General features: G+C 39.0%; 1 protein-coding gene across 2 annotated transcripts in view; it reads left to right on the plus strand.

The window, feature by feature from the left end:
* Window positions 1–16449, plus strand: part of CSMD1 (CUB and Sushi multiple domains 1) — a 1403311-nt gene that overhangs the window by 208632 nt on the left and 1178230 nt on the right. The window lies entirely within an intron of this gene.

Raw genomic sequence — 16449 nt, forward strand, 5'->3', positions numbered from 1 at the left:
AGAAAATTATGTTAAATTTACATTAGCATAGAAGGTTACTTCTACGCAATCACAGATTGCCAGTATTACAGTTGACAAAATAGAAACATTTATTTATTGTATTTGGCTCTTTATAAAATTAATCTTTTTGTTCTTCAAATATTCACTGGCCATTTACTCTATGTTAGATGTTTTCTAGAGGTTAGATACACAACATTAAACTAAGCAGAGCAGAATCCCTAGGCTCCCTCTTAATTCTAGTTGAGGGGTCCATACCGTAAACAAATATATAACTGAAACATAGAGCACATCACACGGTGACAGGTGATACACATGTATGTCAGGGAAGGGGTCTAGGAGCTGTCAGGCTACAGTCTGAGTTGCAAGGGTAAGTAGGATGTTTAGGGAAACTGTTCACTGAGAAAAGGTAAAGAGACAGCGATGTGGAATTCTGGGAAACGCCATTCCAGGAAGCAGTAAGAACAATTAAGAAGTTGTAGAATGAAGTGTTTGTCATGCATTCTGGATTTAATATTAGAGTCAATACAGTATACTCACTGAATGAAGGTAAAATGTGAGAAAGGAGTCAGCAATGACTCCAAAGTTTTTGGAGGTAGAGGACGTGCCCAAAGGATTAGTGGAGTGGAATGGGGATCAGGGATTTGTTAGTAGACAGGTTATATGTCAGTGTTCATCAGACATGCAAAGAACAAGGTCATGGGGTGGCTGGACCTACAACTCAGAGTGCTGGAGGGAGGATCCAGATAGGAATGGAAATGTTGGGGTTCCTGGTCATGAGATGAGGTCATGGAGGAGCTAAGAAGACAGTGACATGATCTAGAGACTTAATCCTTGGTTACTCCAGGGTTTAGATGTGAGGGAGATGAGAAGGGCCATTAAGTGGAGCTCATGGAGGGGCAGCGGGTGAAGGAGAAGGAAACTGAGGACTGTTTGTTGCCTAGAAGACATCTCAAGCAAGGCTTTCAGGGAGGAAGATGTGCCCGACTGTCTCAAGTGGCATTAGTATGTCCTGACCGATGAGGAGAGGCTGTTCACATTGGGTTCCACCCTGAGGAGGTCATTGTTGGTCTTGACAAGGGCCATTTTGGTGCTGCGGTGAGTGTCGAGCTCTTACTGGAATGGCTCAAAAGAGAATTAGGGAACATAAATTGGAGGCAACAAGAACAGACGTTTGACTCTAAACATAAAATGGAAAGATGGACTAGTGGCCCAAGGCAGAGTGGAGAAAAGAGGAGTGTTCCTTTTTTTTTTTTAATTGAAGTATAATTGATTTACAGTGTTGTGTTAGTTTCAGGCAGACAGCAGAGTGATTCGGTTTTATGTATATGTGTATATATTCTTCAGATTATTTTCCATTTTAGGTTATTACAAGATACTGAATATAGTTCGCTATGCTATACAGTAGGTCATTGTTGGTTATCTATTTTATATATCGTCGTGTGTATATGTTACTCCCAAATTCCTAATTTATTCTTTCCACCAATTTCCCCTTTGGTAACCATAAGTTTGTTTTCTATGTCTGTGAGTCTGTTTCTGGTTTGTAAATAAGTTCATTTGTATCATTTTTTAGATTCCACACATATAAGCAATATCATATGATATTTGCCTTTCTCTGTCTGACTTACTTCACTCAGTATGGTAATCTCTAGGTTCATCCATGTTGCTGCAAGTGGCATTATTTTGTTCTTTTTTATGGCTGAGTAATACTCCATTGTGTGTATGTACCACATCATCTTTATCCATTCATCTGTCAATGGACACTTGACACTTCATAGGGATCGCATTAAACTTGTAGATTGCTTTGGGTAGTATGGCCATTTTAACAATATTAATTCTTCCAATCCAAGAGCATGAAGTATTTTTCCATTTCTTTGAATCATCTTTAATTTCCTTTATCAGTGTTTTATAGTTCTCATCGTATAAGTCTTCTACCTCCTTGGTCAGGTTTATTCCTAAGTATTTAACTTTTATTTTAAATGCAATTTTAAAGGGGATTTTTTTTTTTCCCTTTCTGGTATTTCATTGTTGGTGTAAAGAAATGCAACAGATTTCTGTATGTTAATCTTATATCCCGCTACCTTGCTGAATTCGTTTATCAATTGTAGTAGTTTTTCTGTGGACTCTTTGGAGTTTCCTATATGTCATATCACTAACACTGAAATCTTTACATTGTGGAAAAACAGTAATGATATGGGTTGGCCAAAACATCCCTTCAGGTTTTTCCATAACATCTTACAGAAAAACCCAAACAAACATTTTGGCCAACCCAATATTTGTGGGTTCATTTGAAGCACATTTAATTTTATTCTTGTATAAATATTATTCAAATATTTTTGTTTGAGTTTAGATTTCAAGACTAAATGTAGCTGCAATATTTTAAATAAGCATACATTTTCAAACAAATATTTCATATGAAACCAATAAAGAAGTCTCCCTTCCTTTATAAAAAGCCAATTCCCTAACATCATGTATATGCTATTGCAAACTCAGTGCAGTATTAACTTTCAGATTTGCATGTAACGAGAGTCAATTTCATTTTAAGCATCATCTGTTGTTAAAATACTTACCTTAACATATTTACCAAAAGTAAGGCTGTAAAGTCTTCCACACCTAGCAATTGTACTGCACAAAAGTTGGGCACCTGGTAAATCCATGCCGAGTCTAATTCTGCTATTAAATAAAAATTGTACTTCAAATGACCTAATAATCTTTTAAAAGCATTTACTCATCAAGACATTAAAAAAAAAAAATCTGCACGCACACTCTCCGTGAGGTACTCTTAGAAGTAGAGTACCCATTTAAAACTCTGAAATAAAAGGCAGATCAGTCTGAACCATCCTAAAATATGAGTTATAGCAAATTTGAAGATGTGAAGACCACAGGTCGGTCTGGGTTCCAGCCACTGTATTCAACTCCACCAGCTCTGAAGAAAGTAACTGCCGATGCGGCTGCCTCTGGGCCTTGCACAAAAGGCACAGGGAGGACGACTTTTATTGACTTCATTTGGGCCATGATGTTGCCGAACACAAGAACTTACTGGCGCACGTGGATAAATCTAGATCTCCAGTTCCATGCATTTGCACAAGCACGCGTGCTGTTGAAATTGCTGGACTGGCAGGAGAATATACATGCAAAACATTAGGAGGCTTTGACACATTTAGAGCATGTGTAAAACAGTTTTCGGTGGGATCAGGAACTGTGAAATCCGATTTGATTGTATTTTGCTTATTCTAATTCCCGGGACCTGTAACTTCTTCCAAGTCCACTCCTTTACAACTTCTGTCTTTTTCCAAGACGCAGGCTTTGGCTGTGTTGAATCAGTAATGACTTTCCTGTTCATGGTTGTACTGTTCCCAAATATAAGTTATTTACTATAGAACAGAGGCTATGTTCTCCTTCAGTTTTCTGGTATTTAAGTCTCTATTTCAGCATGGCAGTGTTGCCCCTCAATTGTTGATGTATGTGTCTGCCTACCTCCACTAGATGGTGTGGAAATTCAACTTGGAAAGAGAGGCTTCCCATCCTTGTGCTCCTGTCCTGGTGCAGAAGTGCTAGGTTATGTGTGGGGAGCAGGGCTGACTCACCTCCCTGTGAGGTATTAGCAAGTGATAGTCATTATCTTGGTCAGTTTTTAATCCAGGGTCTTGCCGTCACCTTGATAATGAAGAAAATTAATTTTAACCGCCTACTAAAAGCAGATACATCTTTTGGAGATAGACTCACCTTAGCGAAGATCAGAGCCCATTTCCCAGAACAAGGATGTCAATGTGTCCGTTTATAACGAGACATATAATTATCACAGGATGTCAAACACTCATTTCTCTTACACTACTGAGAGGACAGTCCCAGGTGGGAAGAGGTATCATTTTCATAAGATGGCTAGGGAAGTGTGCCATCCGTTCGTTAATAAATACCTACTAAAGAAAGTACAAAGGGTGTGAGACTAACCACGTTCTGGCAGCAGAATTTAAGATAGTATGAGAGTGAAGAGAGCCTGATTGAATGGATTCACGTCTAAAAATAGTATTTCCAATGGAATGGACACTGTCAGCCATAGAGGTACCAAGAAATGGTTCCTCATGGGGGAAAATAACCTCCATCTTCACACACGCAGGCGCTGGCAGGAAGGAAACATGCCCAGGAGCTGGTGAATATCTAATTCCCTGTGGATGACTGGTTCCTAAAGCGAGGATACAGCAAAATGTTCCTCTCACCCTTTAGTGTTTCTATGTCGCTGCTCTAACGGTTTTAACTTACTGAACACTACTCTGACTCTGTCACTAAGCAAAGCAGGCTCAGCATAGATGGCCTGATGTCATCCTCACCCTGAATAGTGTTATCCGGTGGCTACAGGGAAACACAGGCCCACTGGAACCCGCGGTGATGAAAGAATGTGCCCGCTGCTGCAGGACCAAGGAATGACAGAACTGGGGGTCAGGTTCCAAGGCTTATGCCCCTAAATTCAAACATGTACAAAGCTGGAGGTGGATAGCTAGACTTTGCGACCTGGGGTGTACACAGTTTGGGAGACTCTTCTTAAGAAAACTAATGCAAAGTCATGATTATAAAACTGAATACTCATGAAGAAAGTTACACCAGATTATAAATTGAAAAGAGCTGATAAATAGCACAAATGTTACAAAGAAAACCACATGTAGTAAAAACATTGTTTTTATAACTATTTGGCTCAAAGTTATACTGCGTTTTTCCTACAGTTTTTGGCTTCATTATTCTTTGACTACCTCGATGTACAATGATCTAATAGTTTCTTTAGAGATTGAAAGATAATTCAGTTTTTTTTTTCCCCAGGATGGTTGATCAAATATAATTATTACTGATAGTTGGAGTACATGTATTGTGTTATTTCATACTTGTTATACCCACTGTTTGTAGTCCTGTTACTAGTTTAGGTACTAGAAACATGGGACTTCTGACATACTATATGTGATTCTCATCAAAAGGGGAAAGAGTCTATGGTGTATGGTAATTGTTTATGCTGCTTTATCAAGGATATTCGTTTTTTTTTTATTTTTTTTCTTTTTTTTTTGGCTGCACTGGGTCTTCGTTGCTGCGTACGGGCTTTCTCTAGTTGTGGCAAGTGGGGGCTACTCTTCGTCGCGGTGCGTGGACTTCTCATTGCGGTGGATTCTCTTGTTGTGGAGCACGGGCTCTAGGTGCACAGGATTCAGTAGTTGTGGCATGTGGCCCCAGTAGTTGTGGCCCACGGGCTCTAGAGTGCAGGCTCAGTAGTTGTGGCACACGGGCTTAGTTCCTCCACAGCATGTGGGATCTTCCCAGACCTGGAAGTGAACCTGTGTCCCCTGGATTGGCAGGCAGATTCTTAACCACTGCGCCACCAGGGAAGCCCACAAGGATATTCTTGACAAGCGAGAAATTCTGTTTAAACTTGACATCAATGAGAAGCACATTCATTAACTTAAGTTTTGCACATTTGATGACTTGAAGGCTTCTACAAACTTCTTACAGCATCTATCATAAAATTCTCTCTCCTCTGCCTTATACATACGTCTAGTGCCAGTGGTCTTTGTCCGTGTATATGACAGTACAACCTCAGACTTTCAACCTTTCTGACAGTAGGGCAAGGCGTCAAATCCAGGGGGCAGGGGGAGTCATCCTGAAAGGCTTCCATACACCTGCATGTTTAGGAATAAATTAACCCTGGAGAGACATTACTGCAAACCACATAACCGTATCCCACCAAAGCCTAAGTCAGTGTACAGCCAGTTCACCCTAACTGCATCTCCAGTCTCCATGCCATGCCAAAGCCATTGACATGAGAAGAGGCATGGCAGAGGGAAGACAGAGGTGAAAAGAGAGAATGGTGAGGTTTTCCTTTCCTAGGTTTCTCCCAGGGCCTTGAAGGGGGTCTGTGCAAGATGGGCCTTGGGCTTAAGCTCCTTGCGCTTTCTCCAAATGAGTTTCTGTGAGGATAAAATGAGCTTCAGAGGACGGTACTGTGAGTCCTATTCAGAATGATAAAGCATAACAGGTTGACAACGGCATGTGTGATAAGATCTAGGGCTTGGGTGAAGATGAACGGCCAGTTGGCAGCGTGTAGAGAGTTAAGGGTTTTACAGGTCATGCTAAGGAAATTGGGCTTAGGCCTGAAGCCCAGAGATGGCCACTGATGTCACATCCATTCTTGAAAATTCAGATCAATTTCTTACATCATAACCTTAACCTCTTTAGCCACTGTTTACTTTGGAAGTCCTGTACTTTCTGTAGCCTTTTCCATAATTTAGTTCTATACTGTTTGATACTGTGTTTTTCTTCCCAGGTGGAAGGAAGTTCCCTGATTTAGCAATGGTGATCCATTCTTTGTTGCTTTTGTGGGAAAAATAAATGGTTTGTGATGTGTTATAAACCCCCTGCTGTGTCGCATGCTGGGTCATTTATAGCTGTTGTTTGTTAATTTCCATAATAATACGGATATGAAGGCTTGACTTTCTACTCAGTTTTTTAAACTGTTTATTTGCAAACAGCTTTGAACTATGGAAAAATCGCAAGAATAAAAATGAAATATAAAACACTCATATACCCTGCACTAATCTTCCCTAAGATTTGATTCACTGATTGTGAACATTTTGCTCCATTTATATGATCATTTGTACCCTTTATTTATTGATTTATTTTTGGCGCTCTCCTCGTTTTAAACACAAAACTTCTAAAGCCCAAGAATTTATGCAGCTAATGAAATGTCACAAGCTCCTAGTGAGTATTAGAAATAAGCTTCTTGGACCAAAGCTTCTTGGGCTGTGTACCTAGTAGGTGCTCAGTAAATAATTTTGACTGATATCTAAAAGAACCTAGTCAAAAAAAAAAATGTTCCCCTAGTATATATTTTATAGTTTTGCAGGTCAGTGTATGATAAGGAGACTCCTTTTTAATAAGAATGTTGGTTTGGATTGTTTGACGATTCCAAATTTCATGTATAAAGACTTTCAAATGTAAGGAAAACCTATGCAATGTAGATTCATAGGTGAAAGACCAGTGCCGACCAACGCATTTGATAAATGAGAAATTGAATAGTAAATCTGTCAGGATTCCTTTTGAAAATGATAGCGGAATGTTGAAGCAAGAAATTAACAAAGAGAGGACACCTAACCATTTGTAGAGCTACCCATCCTACCCAGTATTAAGGCCTCTGCTGGGAGCAGATACTGTGTATCTCTAAGTAGCACAGGTGACCTTGAGCACCCTGTCATATCACGCCTCGCTGGGATGGGATCCACCCAGTACACATCAGCCTCCTATATGTGACCTACTAGGAGATCCAGGGTCTGGAAACTGGTCGTTGCTACAGACACGTTGCCATATGTGGTGTAAGGAACATAAAAGATTGCAGATCCTTCACTGATTGATACCAATGTGAATACTAGCCGTTGGATATTTCTAGAGCAATGCCAAGTGAGAACTTACTAACAGTCTCTCTGTTACCTAGCCAAAGACTGTGAAAATATACAGAAACCATCAGGGACTTTTAAGTACCCTTTCTTCCCACTCTAGGATGTTTTGAAGAGTAAGCTTAAGACAGAGGCAGTGTATAGTACTGAAAGATAGTATAACATTGGAACCAAACTTTTTAAATTAGAAAAGAAGTATATTAATACTACTTTATTTTGTGGTTACGCATATTGCATGATGTGTCTATAATTTCTAGATACGTGTCACTAGTAAAGGTTTTCCCTTTATTATGTATTCTTAAGACATTTGCATTTTTATATTTGAATCTAATGATTAATTTGAAAACATGTTAAAATGCATTTCCTCATTTTATATTGACACAATTCCTAACATAATTTTAGGACAAGTGATATACGTTGTTTCTCTTGACGAGAAGTGGTGCATAGATAAGCAGTGATTTTGGTTCAGGTTACACAGAAGGTCAGTGGAAAAACCTGCAAGAGGACCCGTGTGCTCTAATTTTTAGTTTGGCAAGATCTTCTTTATTCAGTGTTCTTAACATTTTCTTGTACTTAATGAAATAATTTATTTTTTTCCCTTAAGATGATATATTTTTAGACTTTCTGTTTTATGGACAGATAATCTGCGGTGGAAGATTCTTACATTCATGATTAGAAAACAATAATTTAGTGCTTAAGTGATGCCTGCTCAGTTTTAATGACAATTTGAATTCTCAATGCCGAGTAAACACAACCCAGATGTTATTGTAACCCAGCACTAAAGTACTTTTAAATTCAGTATATATTGTCATTATAGAAGTAGCACTTATACACATATTTAATACAATGGAGATAGTTTAAAACAGAAATGGGTGAGTTATGACAGCATAATAGCTAGGTACCACCTTTATACAATTAGCAGCAAAATTAAGGATTAAACATGACTAGTTTTAAATTTTCAAAAGGTAACCCAAAATAATTATCTACAAGTTAATGACATAACTGGAGTATGTTTAAAGTGGCAAGCGTGGAAAGACTGTCAAGGAATTTCTTTCAATTGCACTTTTTTTGGATCTAGTAGTATTTTAGACAGTTACTGTGAATGCTTTTCTAGATATATGCTCAATTAAAGACTATAATTTTCTTCTTGGTACCATTTTCTAAGTCAATGTATGTAACTACTTTGACGTTATGTGCGTGTACACACACACACACACATACTTGAACTGTGATCTTTTTCCCCACTTAGCAGTTGTTTATTTTTACAGATTCTTATACAGCACATGCATTTACACAGCTAATTTTCCTTGTACTGTGACTCTCTGTTGATATAAATCTCAGTGTTGTTTTTGTCTTCTTAGCACTTAGCATAGTTTCTGTTCCAGAACATGGAACCCTCATCAAAACCTTCAGATGTAAGTATTCGTGTAATGGGGGCAATATTGTATATTTTCCCCTGAAATCATAGCTCCTCTCACAATTCATTTCAGATGATTAAAGCTCCAGGGCGGGGGAAAAAGTATGGGACTGGGGGCTGGGTGGAGAGTCGGGCTGGAGATAAGGGCTCAGGATGTGTCCTCTTCAGCAGAACATTCTTGGCATCATTCTTAGACTAGAGGAGAGGGTGTTTTACTTCCTTTTCATTATTCTTTATCATTTCAGAAGTCTAGCTTGGTAGGCCAGACATCAGGACCTCTCTCCTGGAGTCCTAATGAAACAAGCCTGTCAGACACTAAGGGGAGCTAAAGGGCTGAAATAGGGAAGACATTGGAGAAAGGTCCTTCTGTGGGGTAGTTTTGGAGGAGGAGGGAAAGATAAGAAACCGAGTTTGGAGAAGACAGGCAGACAGGCAGACAGGAGAATGATTGTGTTAAATAATTTGAACAGGAAGTCTGGCACAGTGAAGGGCAATATGCCCCAGAGAGGGAAAGGTTCTGACTTACTCTCCCAAATCCTTCCCTTATTAAATTCTTAGACTCTGAGTTAAGATTGAGTGGACCTGACATAGGAACAATGTAATTGGGGAAGAATGATCCCACAGCCAAGACGGCAATGGGCTCTCTGGCCCAGGGGAAGCACAAAGGACCTGGAAGAAATTCAGAATGTTCTGAAGTCCATGGAAAACCAAGGTGAAGCTGTCAGTATGGAGGTGGATCCCAGCTAAGATCAGAGAAGAATAGAACTGGAGTCTGGCTGTTTTCCAAAGCAGACAGCAGCAGTGGATGCCAGCCAAGTGCCCAAGGGAATAAGGAAGGGGGCGGAGGGACTGTGTTACCATCACAGGATTTCCCAGCCGCAGGGACACATACAACTTCCTGCAGCTACACCAGGGAATGCCCAGTTACATTGACTGGACAAGGCCCATTGGTCCCAAGGCTGGAAGTTTAGGGTGAATGAGAACTGAGCCCTCTGTCAGCTGTACGCAGATCTCCCCTCAGAAATAAGAGAGCCTGAGGGATTTTCTTCCAAGCACTGAGCACAAAAGGTCCTTTATATATGACTGAAGAGGACAAAAATTTTTCTCACTGGTAGTAGGGTTCATGAACAGCATTTAGTGTCCAAAAAAGTAATTGCATTCTTTATGTAAATCAATGGGCAGAAGGGTAAACATTTTTATCCTATAGCATTGTATAGGACAGGTTTTTTTTTTAATTTCAGTTTTCTTTTATTAAAACAGAAAAGAGTGAAGTACTATTTATGTTTGAAACCAAGGATGTCTTTTCTCATAAGTACATTATACACTGATATATATCTAATAATACTTTAATTAGCTCTCAGGCATCTTTTGGAAACTTCATCTTCAGTGTTTTCTGAGCAGATTGAGAAATGTGTTCTGGATATAACCAACTGCATTGTATTAGTCCTGCCTTGGGGAGCTCCTTGAAGACAGTCGTGTCATTTTGTTGTGTCGTTACCTAGCAAAGAGACATTCATACCGTGCACGCTTACCTGTAATACAGTCAGTATCTTACAATTCTGCTGAAAGATTTAAATGGCAAGTTACGTTTCATACGTTTCTGAGTTGTGTGTGGTATGTCTAGATGGAGAATTGGACATTTCTGTAATTCTAGAAAGGCTACGGTAGCTTAGCCAAGTGTGGCGTACGTAGATGCCCAGTTAAGGTTTGAAGCTCATTCTCTTCCTAAGGTAATTAACGTTATTAGGGAAAAAAGATTGGGGGTTGTTTTTGAGGTCTGCCCTAACAGTCCCAAGTTCTTAGTTAATTACATATGTGGGAGACTGAGTCAGTGTCAGCGTCTTGTCATGACTGGTGTACTCACACAGAGACACTTAGCTGGGGAGTGGTGGTCCCTTGTAGGGTCACCTCGCCATACTATACCCAAGACAGAGTGGCCTCCTGGATGGATGGCATTTGCTTAGATCCATTTAGCTCTTGCTGTTACCACAACATAACCACACATGGGCTTCTGATCAATCTGCATTGCTGGTTCTATGTATTTTCCTCTGAAAATGAGTCTTGTCACAGGCATAACTGAATTTCTATTGCAGTTCTTTGGCCTTTGCATTTTAGAAAAGATTCACTTGATTTTTCTATCATCCTGTGCTCTTCATCTTCCTTTCACGTCTAAAGCGCCTAATTAAAATCTGCTTCCTTTTTTTTTTTCTCATCACCTATTCCATTCCCCACAAAATGTTCAAATATCAGCTCTCATCTCTACGCAAATAACTCTTAAATTCACGTCCCCAAAAGTAAAATGCTGTGTGTTACAGTTACCTATGGCTGTATAACAAGCAAGGTCCAGACTTAGTAACTTGGCAAAATCAACTCTGTTACAGTCCCATAGGTCAGCAGTGTTGCCTCTGCTCAGCTGGGCGGCCCTTCTGCTGTTGCTCTTGGGACCACTCGTGCCGCTGCAGGTGTGCCTGTGCTTGGCTGGGCTGAGGACGGGTGGTTTCAGGTGACCTCACTCGTGTGTTTAGGAGATGGTGCTGACTGTTGGATAGACCTCTCTTTCCACGTAATCTCTACTCAAGGAGGAAATCTCCGTCTTCCTCATTGGAACCTCACAGTTTCAGAAGACCTGAGCAGAAGTTAGTGGAAGCAAATGAAGGCCATCCAAATGAAAACAAACAGAGGCTATTTCTTTGGAGTTTCCTATAACAGGGGAGTCAGGCACCATCATTGTGTTTCTCAGACACTCAGAGGCCTATAGGGAAGAGGGAAAACTTCATAGTGAAGAAAAGGGAAGGTGCTGGGTGTGTTCTCATTGGGGTTCGCTGGTGTGGAGAAGCTGGGGGTGAAACTGCACCAACCAAGAGGGAGCCCCCATAAGTGATCGGTTTGGTGAGCATGTTCAACTCTCTCTGGTTGGTACTGAGTTAGAAGCAGGAAAAAAAAAAAAAAAGGCATATTCACTGACCAAGTCCTAACCTTTCTGGGCCAACTGCTACAGGGGTGATGGTTTGGTCTCCTGGGTGAGTTGCAGCAGAGGTTGTGAGCACTCTGTTGTCATATATATTCTGGTAATTGTGTATTTGTACATTTATCCTCTCAATCTGCAAGGCTGTTGAAGCATCATCTCAGAAGTCTCATAATGTCACTTCTGTATTCTCAAGGGATGAGAAGGGCATACACTCCACTTCTTAATGGAGAAAGGGATAGTTTTAATTGCAGAGTGATTGCAAACAGACTGCAGGGCAAAGCATACCCAAAACCTGACTTGTCATGTCACCACAAGAATGTTTTCTCTTATTATTTTCATGACAGTAATTCTAGCTCTTTCAGCCTTGTAAATGTGGTGCTTTTTTTTTATAGTAACATTACTTTATCCATCTATTATTAATAATAATGGCTAGGTTACAATATATAATCATGATTTCTAATATTTACAGTGAGCATTGAAGCTACAATTCTGAGATATGTCTAACCCCTAAGCTGACATTTTGCCTCCTTTGCTTGGTAGTCTTTTTTTTTTTTTTTAACATCTTTGTTGGAGTATAATTGCTTTACAATGGTGTGTTAGTTTCTACTTTATAACAAAGTGAATCAGTTATACATATACATATATCCCCATATCTCTTCCCTCTTGCGTCTCGCTCCCTCCCACCCTCCCTATCCCACCCCTCTAAGTCACAAAGCACTGAGCTGATCTCCCTGTGCTATGCGGCTGCTTCCCATTAGCTATCTATTTTACATTTGGTAGTGTATATATGTCCATGCCACTCTCTCACTTTGTCCCAGCTTACCCTTACCCCTCCCCACGTCCTCAAGTCCATTCTCTACTAGGCTTGCGTCTTTATTCCAATCTTGCCCCTAGGTTCTTCATGACCTTTTTTTTTTTTTTTTAGATTCCATATATATGTGTTAGCATACTGTATTTGTTTTTCTCTTTCTGACTTACTTCACTCTGTATGCAGACTCTAGGTGCATCCACCTCACTACAAATAACTCAATTTCATTTCTTTTTAAGGCTGAGTAATATTCCATTGTATATATGTGCCACATCTTCTTTATCCATTCATCTGTCAATGGACACTTAGGTTGCTTCCATGTCCTGGCAATTGTAAATAGAGCTGCAGTGAACATTTTGGTACATGACTCTTTTTGAATTATGGTTTTCTCAGGGTATATGCCCAGTAGTGGGATTGCTGGGTCATATGGTAGTTCTATTTTTAGTCTTTTGAGGCACCTCCATACTGTTCTCCATAGTGGCTGTATCAATTTACCTTCCCACCAACAGTGCAAGAGTGTTCCCTTTTCTCCACACCCTCTCCAGCATTTATTGTTTGTAGATTTTTTGATGATGGCCATTCTGACCAGTGTGAGATGATATCTCATTGTAGTTTTGATTTGCATTTCTCTAATGATTAATGATGTTGAGCATTCTTTCATGTGTTTGTTGGCAATCTGTATATCTTCTTTGGAGAAATGCCTGTTTAGGTCTTCTGCCCATTTTTGGATTGGGTTGTTTGTTTTTTTGATATTGAGTTGCATGAGCTGCTTGTAAATTTTGGAGATTTATCCTTTGTCGGTTGCTTCATTTGCAAATATTTTCTCCCATTCTGAGGGTTGTCTTTTGGTCTTATTTATGGTTTCCTTTGATGTGCAAAAGCTTTGAAGTTTCATTAGGTCCCATTTGTTTATTTTTGTTTTTATTTCCATTTCTCTAGGAGGTGGGTCAAAAAGGATCTTGTGATTTATGTCAAAAGCATTCTTCCTGTGTTTTCCTCTAAGAGTTTGATAGTGTCTGGCCTGACATTTAGGTCTTTAATCTGTTTTGAGTTCATTTTTGTGTATGGTGTTAAGGAGTGTTCTAATTTCATACTTTTACATGTACCTGTCCCGTTTTCCCAGCACCACTTATTGAGGAGGCTGTCTTTTCTCCACTGTATATTCTTGTCTCCTTATCAAAGATAAGGTGACCATATGTGCGTAGCTTTATCTCTGGGCTTTCTATCCTGTTCCATTGATCTATATTTCTGTTTTTGTGCCAGTACCATACTGTCTTGATTACTGTAGCTTTGTAGTATAGTCTGAAGTCAGGGAGCCTGATTCCTCCAGCTCCGTTTTTCATTCTCAAGATTGCTTTGGCTATTCGGGGTCTTTTGTGTTTCCATAAAAATTGTGAAATTTTTTGTTCTACTTCTGTGAGAAATGCCAGTGGTAGTTTGATAGGGATTGCATTGAATCTGTAGATTGCTTTGGGTAGTAGAGTCATTTTTACAATGTTGATTCTTCTAATCCAAGAACATGGTATATCTCTCCATCTATTTGTATCATCTTTAATTTCTTTCATCAGTGTCTTATAATTTTCTGCATACAGGTCTTTTGTCTCCTTAGGTAGGTTTATTCCTAGATATTTTATTCTTTTTGTTGCAATGGTAAATGGGAGTGTTTTCTTAATTTCACTTTCGGATTTTTCATCATTAGTGTATAGGAATGCCAGAGATTTCTGTGCATTAATTTTGTATCCTGCAACTTTACCAAATTCACTGATGAGCTCTAGTAGTTTTCTGGTAGCATCTTTAGGATTCTCTATGTATAGTATCATGTCATCTGCAAACAGTGGCAGCTTTACTTCTTCTTTTCTGATTTGGATTCCTTTTATTTCTTTTTCTTCTCTGATTGCTGTGGCTAAAACTTCCAAAACTATGTTGAGTAATAGTGGTGAGTGTGGCAACCTTGTCTTGTTCCTGATCTTAGTGGAAATGCTTTCAGTTTTTCACCTTTGAGGATGATATTGGCTGTGGGTTTGTCATATATGGCCTTTATTATGTTGAGGAAAGTTCCCTCTATGCCTACTTTCTGCAGGGTTTTTATCATAAATGGGTGTTGAATTTTGTCGAAAGCTTTCTCTGCATCTATTGAGATGATCAAATGTTTTTTCTCCTTAACCAATTTGTTAATATGGTGTATCACATTGATTGATTTGCATATATTGAAGAATCCTTGCATTCCTGGAATAAACCCCACTTGATCATGGTGTATGATCCTTTTTATGGGCTGTTGGATTCTGTTTGCTGGTATTTTGTTGAGGATTTTTGCATCTATGTTTATCAGTGATATTGGCCTGTAGTTTTCTTCTTTTTGACATCTTTGTCTAGTTTTGGTATCAGGGTGATGGTGGCCTTGTAGAATGAGTTTGGGAGTGTTCGTCCCTCTTCTATATTTTGGAAGAGTTTGAGAAGGATGTGTTAGCTCTTCTCTAAATGTTTGATAGAATTTGCCTGTGAAGCCATCTGGTTCTGGGCTTTTGTTTGTTGGAAGATTTTTAATCACACTTACAGTTTCAGTGCTTGTGATTGGTCTGTTCATATTTTCTATTTCTTCCTGCTTCAGTGTCGGAAGGTTGTGCATTTCTAAGAATTTGTCCATTTCTTCCAGGTTGTCCATTTTATTGGCATATAGTTGCTTGTAGTCATTTCTCATGATCCTTTGTATTTCTGCAGTGTCAGTTGTTACTTCTCCTTTTTCATTTCTAATTCTATTGATGTGAGTCTTCTCCCTTTTTTTCTTGATGAGTCTGGCTAATGGTTTATCAATTTTGTTTATCTTCTCAAAGAACCAGCTTTTAGTTTTATTGATCTTTGCTATTGTTTCCTTCATTTCTTTTTCATTTATTTCTGATCTGATCTTTATGATTTCTTTCCTTCTGCTAACTTTGGGGTTTTTTTGTTCTTCTTTCTCTAATTGCTGTAGGTTTAAGTTTAGGTTGTTTATTTGCGATGTTTCTTGTTTCTTAAGGTAGGATTGCATTGCTGTAAACTTCCCTCTTAGAACTGCTTTTTCTGCAGTTTTGGGTCAATGTGTTTTTATTGATATTTGTTTCTAGGTACTTTTTGATTTCCTCTTTGATTTCCTCAGTGATCTCTTGGTTATTAGGTAGTATATTGTTTAGCTTCCATGTGTTTGTATGTTTTACAGATTTTTTCACGTAGTTGATAATCTAGTCTCATAGCATTGTGGTTAGAAAAGATACTTGATACAATTTCAGTTTTCTTAAATTTACCAAGGCTTGATTTGTAACCCAAGATATGATCTATCCTGGAGAATGTTGCATGAGCACTTGAGAAGAAAATGTATTCTGTTGTTTTTGGATGGAATGCCCTATAAATATCAATTAACTACATCTTGTTTAACATATCATTTAAAGCTTGTGTTTCCTTATTTATTTTCATTTTGGATGATCCGTCCATTGGTGAAGTGGGGTGTTACAGTCCTCTACTATGATTGTGTTACTGTCAATTTCCCCTTTTATGGCTGTTAGCATTTACCTTATGTATTGACGTGCTCCTATGTTGGGTGCATAAATATTTACAATTGTTATATCTTCTTCTTGGATTGATCCCTTGATCACTATGTAGTGTCCTTCTTGTGTCTTGTAATAGTCTTTATTTTAAAATCTATTTTGTCTGGTATGAGAATTGCTACTCCAGCTTTCTTTTGATTTCCAGTTGCATGGAATATCTTTTTCCATCCCCTCACTTTCAGTCTGTATGTGTCCCTAGGTCTGAAGTGGGTCTCTTGTAGACAGCAAATATACGGGTCTTGTTTTTGCATCCA

The sequence above is a fragment of the Tursiops truncatus genome, chromosome 21 (assembly GCF_011762595.2).
Source record: "Tursiops truncatus isolate mTurTru1 chromosome 21, mTurTru1.mat.Y, whole genome shotgun sequence".
Taxonomy (NCBI): domain Eukaryota; kingdom Metazoa; phylum Chordata; class Mammalia; order Artiodactyla; family Delphinidae; genus Tursiops; species Tursiops truncatus.